The sequence below is a fragment of the Theropithecus gelada genome, chromosome 6 (genome assembly GCF_003255815.1).
Source record: "Theropithecus gelada isolate Dixy chromosome 6, Tgel_1.0, whole genome shotgun sequence".
NCBI classification, from domain to species: Eukaryota; Metazoa; Chordata; class Mammalia; order Primates; family Cercopithecidae; genus Theropithecus; species Theropithecus gelada.
In genome coordinates, this window is record NC_037673.1 from 11,607,119 (window position 1) to 11,619,359 (window position 12,241).

A 12,241-nucleotide genomic window follows, 5' to 3' on the forward strand; every position below is an offset into this window, starting at 1 on the left:
AAAAATGGAAAATACATGTTGGTGAAAATGTGGACAAACTGTAACCCTCATGCATTGCTAACAGGCATGTAAAATGGTACCGCCTGTTCACTCCTCCAACAGGTAAACACAGAATTGCCATATGATGCACCAATCCCGCTCTTAGGTATATACCAAAAAGAACTGAAAACAAAGACTCAGATACTTGCACACTGATGTTCACAGCAGCATTATTCATAATAGCCAAAAGGTGAAAGCAACTTGAATGTCAATTGATGGATGAATGGGCAAACAAAACGTGATTTATTCATACAATGGAATATTATTCTGACATAAGAAGGTGCCAACTTCTGACACATGCCACAACATGGATTAACCTCGAAAGCATCATGCTGAGTGAAATAAGCCTGATACAAAAGGTCAAATACTATGTGATTCCAGCTATATGAAGTACTAAGAATAGCCAAATTCATAAAGACAGGAAGTAGACTGATGTTGGCTATGGGCTGCAAGAATGGAAAGGTGGAGAATTACTGTTTAATTGGTACAGAGCTTCTATCTGAAATAATGCAAAAGTTCTGGAAATGATGACAGTTGTACAGCATCATCAATGTATATAATGCCACTTACTTCTATACTTAAAAATGGCTAAGATGGCAAATTTTATGTATGCTTTTTTCTTTGAGACGGAGTCTCGCTCTGTCACCCAGGCAGGAGTGCAGTGGCTGCATCTCCTCTCACTGCAAGCTCCGCCTCTCGAGTTCAGGCCATTCTCCTGCCTCAGCATCCCAAGTAGCTGGGACTACAGGCGCCTGCCACCACGCCTGTCTAATTTTTTGTATTGTTAGTAGAGACGGAGTTTCACCGTGTTAACCAGGATGGTCTCGATCTCCTGACGTGATCCGCCTGCCTCAGCCTCCCAAAAAGTGCTGGGATTACAGGCGTGAGCCACCGTGGCCAGCCTATGTATGTTTTAATGCAATAAAAACGTATCTATTTTTCAAAAGTATTTTGTCCAAGAGGTACACTAGAAAGTGAGGAGACAAGTCAATTTAGTCCAAATATGTGTATTTCCTTTTCCTGTGCCAGAAGGGGGGCACTAAAGTGTTAGGAACAAAATTTAAGAAAATAAGGAAGCAAGAAATATTCTAATTCCCCTGACACAACCCTAATTGGTAGTAGGATGAAAATCTCAAAACGTCTGCACCTTGAGAATATTAGAGAGGCCTTGAAGAAGCATGAAACCACCTGGCAAATACTTACACGTAGACTGACTTCGAGTGGAAAAATGGTCATACTGCATCCATGACCACAATGCTTAGCAAAAGTGCCCAATGGATAAATCAGAAGGGAGAATATAGGACTGCGGTAGGGGCTGGGTCCATGGAAAGCCTCTGCAAATCTACATCAGTGGTTCTCATTCATAGGCAATTCTGTCCCCCAGGAGGCATCTGGCAATCCCTAGAGACATTATTGGTTATTACAGCTGGGTGGTGGAGTTCTGCAGGCATCTAGCAGAGGCTTGTGATGCTGCTCAATAGCCTGTAATGCAAAGGACAGCCCATGACAACAGTGATCCAGTCCATAACGCCAATAGTGCTGAAATGGAGAACTGTCAGCTACATGAAAGCTGAGCCTTCTATGTAGCTGGTCAATCAGTTAAGATGGAATGACAGGGACACTCATGATAGAGCTGTACGGTCAGAAAACTTGGAGATGAATTTGCTTACAAAGAACATGCTTTTGCAGAATTCCCTGACTTAAGTAAGCTCCAGGATCAACAGAATCTCCCTTGGCTCAATTCCCTGTAAAAGGAAGTGAAAAAATGTATCAAGTGCCTAGTCGGCTTTTACTGGGCAAAGCAAGAAAACCTGTCTTCTCCACATCTCCTGAAGAGCAGAGAACGGTTTGGTCCTTGCTGTTGCTACCCTTCTGCTCACTCAGTTCACTCATGAAGAGGTGGCCCCAGCATGCGCTAGTGCAAGAATTGGCCGGAAAATGGAAGTTAATGCCTGGAGGGAAACTTCCACAAATTCAAACAGTCAGGTGCAGAGGACAAACTTACTACCTACTGATCAAGACATAACTCTGTAACCTCGATTTATGGAAAACTAACCTTTGGTGGAGACACAGGAGTAACGTTTCTGCAACAGAATGAAGGGTTGTGTTCCCAAAAAATTCAAATGTGGAAATCCTAATTCCCAGCGTAATGGTATTTGGAGACAGGGGTCTTTGGCAGGTAATTAGGTTTAGGTAAGGTCATGAGGGTAGAGCTTCTATGAATGGGATTTGGCGTAAACTGACTTAAGACAGCGTTCCTCTAAGCCATCTCTCGTGTTTACATGGCTTAGTCGGTAGATGATACCACACAGAGACAGAGAAGTTTGCTAACTTATCTATGTCATAATTTCCTCATCTGTAAAACAAGGATAAAAACAGTCCCTGTCCAACAGGATTATTAGGGGGACTCAGGGAGTTAATATTCGTAAAGGACTTGGAATGATAAAAAAGTGCTACATATGTATTTATAAAATACAGACTGTAAAGAGCTAACATATTAGAGGCAGCCTTTCTGATTAGCATCATTTCTTTAAGAACGATCAGACTTATAAGAATTTGTATTTTAAAGAAGAAAAGATGATAAAATCTTTAGGAATTTAACTGAGAGTTTACCAAGATTTCATCACTATACCAAAGAAAGACTTTCTGGCACCCTCTAGCGATTTTATTTTTGTCTCTAAATAATCTTCATAATGTTGTTCATATTTTAGTATTTTCAAATGAAACAACTCTTCACAACTTATTGTGAGACTTGAGATTGGATAAGCCCGAGACACAAATATACTAGTAAGAGTTTTCACTGTCAAATTTCTTATTCTAATATTGGGAGGAAGAAATGATTACATACTTTCAGGGGGAGCGGTAAAAAGGCAGAATTATTTTATGTGATAATTTCTGGATATTTCCTGCAGAAAAATCTATTCATTCTTTTTTATTATTATTGTAAGTTCTGGGACACATGTGCAGAATACATGTGCCATGGTGGTTTGCTGCATCCATCAACCTGTCATCTACATTAGGTATTTCTCCTAATGTTATCCCTCCCCTAGCCCCCTACCCCCCGACAGGCCCTGGTGTATGATGGTCCCCTCCCTGTGTCCATGTGTTCTCATTGTTCAATTCCCACGTATGAGTGAGAACATGCGGGCTTTGGTTTTATGGTTTCCAGCTTCATCTATATCCCTGCAAAAGACATGAATTCATCCTTTTTTTATGGCTGCATAGTGTTCCATGGTGTATATGTGCCACACTTTCTTTATCCAGTCTGTCAATGATGGGCATTTGGGCTGGTTCCAAGTCTTTGCTATTGTGAATAGTGCTGCAATAAACACATGTGTGCCTGTGTCTTTATAGTAGAATGATTTACAATCCTTTGAGTAGATACCCAGTAATGGGATGGCTGCATCAAACGGTATTTTTGTTTCTAGATCCTTGAGGAATCACCATACTGTCTTCCACAATGGTTGAACTAATTGACACTCCCATCAACAGTGCAAAAGCGTTCCTATTTCTCCACATCCTCTCCAGTATCTGTTGCTTCCTGAGTTTTTAATGATCGCCATTCTAACAGGCATAAGATGGTATGTCACTGTGGTTTTGATTTGCCTTTCTCAAATGACCAGTGATCATGAGCTTTTTTTCATATGTTTGTTGGCTGCAAAAATGTCTTCTTTTGAGAAGTGTCTGTTCATGTCCTTTGCCCACTTTTTGACGGGGTTGTTTTTTTTTTGTTGTAAATTTGTTTAAGGACCTTGTAGATTCTGGATAGTTGTTGGCTAGCCATATTCAGAACTGGATAGTTGTTGGCTAGCCATATGCAGAAAACTGAAACTGAACCCCTTCCTTACACCTTATACAAATATTAAGATGGGTTGCAGACTTCAATATAAATCCTAAAACCATAAAAACCCTATCAGAAAACCTAGGCAATACCATACAGGACATAGGCATGGACAAAGACTTTATGACTATAACACTAAAAGCAGGGGAAACAAAAGCCAAAATTGACAAATGGGATCTAATTAAACTAAAGAGCTTCTGCACAGCGAAAGAAACTATCATCAGAGTGAACAGGCAACCTACAGAATGGGAGAAAATTTTTGCAGTCTATCCATCTGACAAAGGGTGATTCATTCTTAAATTTGTACAAAACTAACATTTGTTGGAAACACAGGAATTCAATAGTGTTATGCTTATCTGTCTGAAACCCATATATAATAACCAAAAAAAGCAAAAGGTAGTTCCAGGATGTTTACACTGTTTATGGCAGAGCACATTTATGCACAAGTATTTAAAAGTTAATATAATGATATGACTCAAAATGACCCGAATTGATACTAAAAGATGAAACAGTTATCCCAAAACATAACTATATTTTGCACATAAATAAGGCAGCATGCAGAAGTTAAAGTACAGCAAACCTGCTCCCAAGCCTAGTTAGTGGATATACAAAGACACATTCTGGCAGGGCTGAGGTTACCTGTCACCAGCCCCTTAATATTTATCTTTCAAGGTGAATTGGATCACAAAGAGATTTTATTGACCGTCTGTGAGTTTACCACTTTATCATAACGTCAAAATCGATAAAAACATGTTGTGTATAAGTCACCTCTCCATTCTGAAGCAATTAAGAAATATCAGATGGAATTAAAAAGATAGCATCCACTTTATTGCTAGTGGAGCTGAATTATCCCCTTGGGCTGGATGCCAAAGCAGCTACTCTGCTACTTCACTTTCCGCATGGAACTTTCCCAACTGGACAAGGGGCTGGAATGGAGTCCGCCCCTTTGACACCTGCCCAAGGTGGGGGTGACAAGGAGAAAATGTGCAGCTTCACTGCAGCCTTGCATGGTGCACTGACCTTCAACATACCCATTCCATCCAAAAGCGGGACCAGCTGGTGACACACGCCCCCACTGGTGACAAGGAAGTAAAAGCAATAGAGAGGGAGCCTAAAAAAGGCAATGTAATATTACTACCTGCAGGGGAATGGCGGGGATGGGGAAATCGAGTGCCCTCACAACACAGACATCCAAGCCCTAATATTCAGCAGTGAATGAAATGTGAGGCATATTTACAGCCTTAGTTTGAGAGCCAAGAAAAATAAATTGAAACACTGGAATTGATTAATCATGCATTGAAGTCCTATCCCAGTTTTAAGTTAAAACAGTAACTTTTAATGATAAAATTCTCTCACTCTTATGACCTCTTTGTGAGAAATTTTAAATAAGCTCTTCACTGCAAAAAAACCACAGCAGTAATATCAAATATCACTGAACTAGTAAACATAAGATAGCAGTCCGAGGGGAGTATGTGCCAGAACCCCGAGAAGATCCCCCAAACTGCAGAAAGTACCAAATCCTCTATACACTATGTTTTTTCCTACACATACATACCTACGATAAAGTACAATTTATAGTTAGGCACAGTAGGAGATTAACAATAACTAATAATACAATAGGACGATTATTACAATATACCAGCTTCGCTACTCTTGTGCACTGGAGCCATTATTAAGTAAAATAAGGGTGATGTGAAGACAAGCACTGCCATATCACGACAAGGGACCCCATCACCAAGCCAGTTATTAAGTGACTACTGGGTTGCGGGGAGCACAGACAGCATGCATTCCCTGGAGAAAGGGGCAATTCACATCCCAGGTGGGAAGGAGTGGGACAGACAGATTTCAGCATGCTACTCAGAATGGCACGCAAGTTAAAATTTACGAATTGCTTATTTGTATAATTTTCTGTTTAATAGTTTTAGACCACAGTTGACTGTGGATAACTGAAACCCAAAATCTGAGGATAAGAGGGGACTACTGTAATGTTTAACTCAGGAAATTGATACCACAATCCCTTACCTGGATAGCCTGTACTATGCCCAGGTAAACCCCATCATTAATTTTCAAAGGAAAATATAACCTAGACATCTTTTAAGTTAAATATAAAAGAATGGACACATACCAGTGATGACTTGATTCTTTCAAACAATTGTGAAAAAAATATATAAACAATCTAATCACAAATTGGTTTGCCCATGTAGAAAACAAACAAGAATTCTGACCTCATACAGTAATCATGACTATATCCTTTCACTTAAGTTGATAGCTTAAAAATAATTTTCCTATGGAATCACAAAACCTTTGTCCCTTCAGAAGCAAAGGTTTCTAAATTGTTCAATCATTCTGCTAGAAACCTTTGTTGTTCAGGGTTTCAAACTCTAAGTACAAGCTAGCTGTTAGACTACTGTACGTAGTTCTTCAACTTCAAAACTACCTCCCTTTTCCTACAACCTCAATTTTTGCTTCCTAACCCCTAATTCACTATGAATTTGTGTAAGAACACGGTTATTTATGGTTGCTTCTCTGAGAATACATAATTCAATTCGAAATATTCATCCCCTGGGAAAGAAAACTGCTGCCCAAAGCTTAAAATGCATTTGGGATTAATGACTACAATGGACTGACTCTTTGTGCCTCTCTCCCACAACCAAATTCATATGTTGAAGCCCTAACTTCCAATGTAACAGTATTTAAAGCCAGGGGTCTTTGAGAGAAAATTATATTTAGATGAGGTCACGAGGGTTGGGTCTTCATGATGGGATTTTACTGTCCATATAGAAGGGGAAGAGAAGCAAAAACTCCCTGTCATGTGAGGGAACAGTGAGAAAGCAACTGTCTGCAAGCCATCAAGAACTCAACCCTGCTAGCAGCCTGATTTTGGACTTCCCAGCTTTCAGAACTGTGGAGAATAAATACTGCTGTTTATAAGTCACCCAGTCTATGGTATTTTGTTACAGCAGCCCCAGCAAACTAATACAGTGACCTTGAAGAGACTCGAGATTACACTAGGAAGATTCAATAGCTCATGGAGTTTCCCATCCATAAATGAAGACCAGAAAGTAATCAAGGTTACCAAGACCAAATGTTGGTTCACCAGCAAGTTTGCTTTTGCTTCCACACAATCTCACAAGGAACATCCTTGATAAGAAATAAAACATGAAATTGTGAAGAAAGTGTATAAATTCTCTAATTTTGTAACAGCTTGACGGAATAACGTTCCTGAATGACTCCCATTTATAAGATCTTCAACCTGGTGCTATTCATACAAAGAAGTGGAAGGCATGATCATTCCCTATCCACAGTCCCTTAGATATGGGCAGAACCTGTCATGGTAGAAAAAGAGGAGAAGAGGAGGAGGGAGGAGGGAGGAGGGAGCAGGGAGGAGACAGGAGGCAGGAGAGGGCAGGAAACAGAAGGGGAAGGAAGAAGGTGGAGGGAAGGGGAAGGGAAGGGGAAGGGAAGGGGGAGGGGATGGGAGGGGAGGAGAGGACAGAAGGAGAGAAAAGAAGGAAAAAGAAAACAAAAGATTGTGTATATAATCTTTCAACTTGAGTCAAAGGTGACTTGGGTCAAAACACAATTCATGGAGAAGAATTCCATCTAAGAGTCAGCAAGTTTAACATTTAATCATAGAGTTAAAATCAATATAATCATATTTAAAACAAATTGACTGTGTATGTACACACATGCACATATAATTAAAAAGCACATAAATATTTAAACAAAAGAGAAGGATTACTTTGCATGGGAAATAAAGCTGGGAGAAACAGTCCAGTAGCCTGGATTGGGTAAAATACTATTTTGAAAAAACACACCACATATTTAAGAGCATTTAATAATGATGTAAATTGAAAAGGTGTTCAAAGCTAGCATTGTTTAAGTTTATACATTAGGCGCTTTAATTGGCACTGAGTTATAAACAGTTTCTAAATTTCACTATGATATCTCAATGTTAACTTTTAAAAGTAATTTTAAATTATTATTATAAATCAAACATGAAAGAAATAAGCCACACTTATCATGATACTTCGTCCAGCAAACTTGCTGAATTCCCTTAATTATGACAGTTAAAACCTTAGAGTTCCTTGAGATTTGTAAGTAAATATTATCTGCACATAGTTTTAAGCTTTTCTTCTTGTTCCTGCCTATACTTCTTATGTCTATTCTTGTTTTATAGTAATGACTGAGGTTAAAGAAGTGATGTTAGCAGATACTCTTTCATTTTTGTGTCTGAAATGGGACTATACACCTTAGATTTCAGTATTAGTTAGACTAAGAATGTTTTAATTCCTGGTTCACTAAGAGATACTAACTATGTCTGATACTGAAATTTATCATTTTTAAATGTAAAATATGCACATTTGTAATAGCTGGTTTTCATCTTTCTTTCATTTTACTCCATTGCCATTATTTTCCTAATTTCTTGAGATGAGTACTTAGCTCACTAATTATCAGTTATTCTTTTCTAATAAATTTCCCTCTGTGTACTAAACTAGCTATATTCTTTGAGTTTTGCTATTTGCTGTTTTAATTGGCATCCAGTTATAAACAGTTTCTAAAATTCATTATGATGTCTTGAAGTTAATTTCTAAAAGTAAACTTCCTAGAATCATTATAAATCAAGCCTATAAGAAATAAGCATATGTAATTTTTAAAAGGACCATATTTTGAAAGATAAGCAAATAATTTTTAAGCTGTTACCAATATTTGAATATGCTTGAAGATTAACCCTAATATGTAAAATATCTATTGAGAAGCTTTCATTTCATATTACTGTCTAATTCACAGCAAGAAAATCAACATTTGAAAAAAAAATTCCCACTTTCAATAATGATAGTTGTCAAGAGCACCACCACCACCACCATTATCATCATCAGATTCTATCAAGAGGTATTTCTCTTTAAGACAAAGATAGAAGACTCTCAAAATGTGAAGGACAAAAAGACTTTTCTTCCATTTGGGAAGAACTGCTATAGAACAAAGAGAGGAAAAATACAATTTCAAATTATTAACATCAAATTTCATTAAACTATATATAAATTCCTCTAATATATAAAAATATTTAAGTACCAAAGAGCAGCATGCAAACCTCTGAGACTTTGTATATGGCAGAAACAAATAAATATATCTTGTGTATAAGAAAAGAAATGTAGAAGGCAATTATCTTCTACTCAAGCTTTCTTCTTTTGAAAGTGTGGTACAGAATAGCTTAACAATTTTGTACACACAGATACACAAAGGAACAGAAATTGTAAAAGCAGTCTGAAACACTAAAAAATGTGATTATATCCTTTCTAGTTTTTCATTTTATATTTGAAAAACTACAGCGGTGTATATTAACAAATGTGGTATACAATTTTATATATAAATAACTCCATTATAAATATTACACATTTTCTGGCTCTGGTCCCTAAAGAATTTCTTCTATCTCTTCTTTACTCTCTCTCCTCACCGAGATGTGTTATTTCATATAAAAGTTTGCTGGCTTTTCTCTGGGATGAGCTCCCAAGAGACACGGTCAGGCCCAAGTAAGATGGGGTTCACAGGAGCCCAAGAAACAAATTGCATTTGTACTTTCGGTTTACTTCAAATCTTTAGGATAGATCAATGCATAGAGAAAACAGATGCAAATGTTTGGCAGTGTTCTATACCCCGGATCTCAAACTGAGTACAATTGCACCAGAAACCTGCTGTAAGGCTTGAACAGCTGGGAAAGTGACTAGATGTTATTTCCAGAATCCTGAGCTGAAGTTTGCAGTGTAAGATCCACTGACCGCGAACTTCTGTGTCTACACCTTTTCAGGTTATTACTTGCTAAGAGTCCTTGCTGTTTCATGCATGTTAGCAGTCACCCACTGCAGAGACTCACTCTCGCCCAGCCTCAAACCTGCCCACACCATATTTCCTGAGACACCAACAGAGAAAAAGCAGCCAAAGAGAGAAGGAAGCATGTGGATATTGGGGCACCATCATTTGCAAGGTGGGGAAGGGAGATGGGGCCTCCTGGGAGTTTCGCCGCTAGCCTGGATGTCTCAAATTAATAACATTTTTCATTTCTGTCTCTGCAATTGCACTGGAAGCTTTTCCAGGGTTCTTCAAGGCCTCCTCGCTCTTTGATTGCCTCTGCCAGCTCCAGCCGCCCCACATGGCAGAGCTGCCTGCAGTGAAGCCTGTGGTTACCATGGAGACAGTACCCCACGGAAGAGGAAGGGTGAGGCAGATGCCAAGTGGCACCGCAGAATATGACTGCAGCACCACGGAGCCCCAAGTACTCGGGACAGACGTGTCTATGAAAGGAGAGGAAGGTGGGGGGATGACAGAGCAGCAGGGCTGTGGGGCAGACAGGATATGGGAGAGACAGGGAGATACAGTTAAAATTGTCAAGTGTTTCTGGGTATGGTTTCTACCAAAATGAAATATAAAAATCAGACCTTCAAGTTTATTAAAAAAATTAAATGTATGTATATATACACACAAACGTATACATACATACACATATGCCTGTGCATGTGTATATATAAAACACAAGAAAAGTTTGTTTCGCCTTTTCTTAACATCTGGGAACAGCATTTATAGAAACGTTAATTTCCATGGAAATATCAAAAACCAGCAAGATGGCTCTGGAGCATGCTACCATTTTATTTGACCACATTATTGTAATAATGTTTCCAATCACAATTCACATCCTATTCTCTGCTGTTCATAAGCTTTTGACATTCATTTTCTCTTATACAAAAATCTCGTTTCTATTTCATGTACAAGAATTACGAAACAAGACTTGTTTTACTAATAAAAACTATAGGTCCGCAAAGAGTAGCTCTCAAAATTAAAGTTATGTATGCTATCCAATTCTCAAAAGTACACAAAAGGCTTTTTCTCTGATGCGGTTAGGGCTGTTCTCCAGTATTTCAGTTCTTCATCATCTGGGCATATGGAAGGACTGGACTTCCCTCTCCCTTCAGAGCTGGGCATGGTCACATAGCCCACTCTGCCTGACGAAACAGGAGTCAGTGACACACGACTCAATCTTCCATGTTATTTCCCTACCTCCATGGCTGTGGAAGATTGTGCTGAGATGGAGGATCCACTAGCCTGGGTTCTGGAGTCACCAGGACTGCCAAACTCTCCATTCAACTCTTGCCAATCCATGCCCAAAATGTATCAACTTTTACTCTTGTGGGCTGCTGAAACCGGGAATTATTTGTTAAAGCAGCCTAACTTAGTTCATCCTGATACACAACCCCCCTTATTCAATTATAAAATATTTTCATTAAAACATTACGCTCATTTGTAAGAGGGGCCCAGAAATTTATAACATATCCTCTTTTCAAGGTCTGCCACTTTAGGAAATGATTACTATAAAAGGTAATATATGAAATATTCCATAATAAACGGAAAACAAAAGTTCTGTAAGAGTTCACTTTGGGCAGAGGTTAAGACTAGAATTATTAACACAACAAAGTGCATTTAAGACAGTAATTTTAAAGAGTTAATAAGCCAAGAAGAAGGCCTTCTATCACAAGTCAGATGTGGGGGTCTACGATATGGAATGAAGGCTCAACTACTACTACTACCACTACTACTGCTGCTACTACTACTACTACCACTACTACTGCTACCACTACTACTACTACTGCTACTACTACCGCTGCTACTGCTACCACTACTACTCCTGCTACTACTACTACTGCTACTACTGCTACCACTACTACTACCGCTACTACTGCCACCACTACTACTGCTACTACTACTACTACTGCTACCACTACTACTCCTACTGCTACTACTACTACCGCTACTACTGCTACCACTACTACTACTACTACTGCTACTACTGCTACCACTACTACTGCTACCACTACTACTGCTACTACTACTACTACCACTACTACTACTATTATTATTATTATTAAAGGGAATCAATTGTAGATCCCCTTGTGCCCAAGAAACTCTGCATGGATAAATTAACTCAAATTTTTCATTTAATTTTTAATTGCCACATAAGAATTACACATATTTATGGGATACATGTTATATTTCAATACATGTATACAATGTGTAGTGATCAAATTAGAGTAATTGGCATGTCCATCACTTCAAACATTTATTATTTCTTTGTGTTGTGAACATGCAAAATCCTCTCATCTAGCTATTATTGTAACTGTGTTACAGAACACTAGAACTTATCCTTCATATCTAAATGTAATGTTATACTCATTAACCAACTTCTCTGTATCCCTCCCTCTTCACTATCCTTCTCATCCTCTGGTAACCACTATTCTACTCTCTACTTCCACGAGATGAAATTTTTTAGCTCCCACATATGAGTAAGAATATGTGGTGTTTGTCTTTCTATGC

General features: G+C 38.6%; 1 protein-coding gene across 3 annotated transcripts in view; it reads right to left on the bottom strand.

Moving 5' to 3' along the window:
- CTNND2 (catenin delta 2) overlaps positions 1–12,241 on the bottom strand; it is a 928,994-nt gene that overhangs the window by 894,571 nt on the left and 22,182 nt on the right. The window lies entirely within an intron of this gene.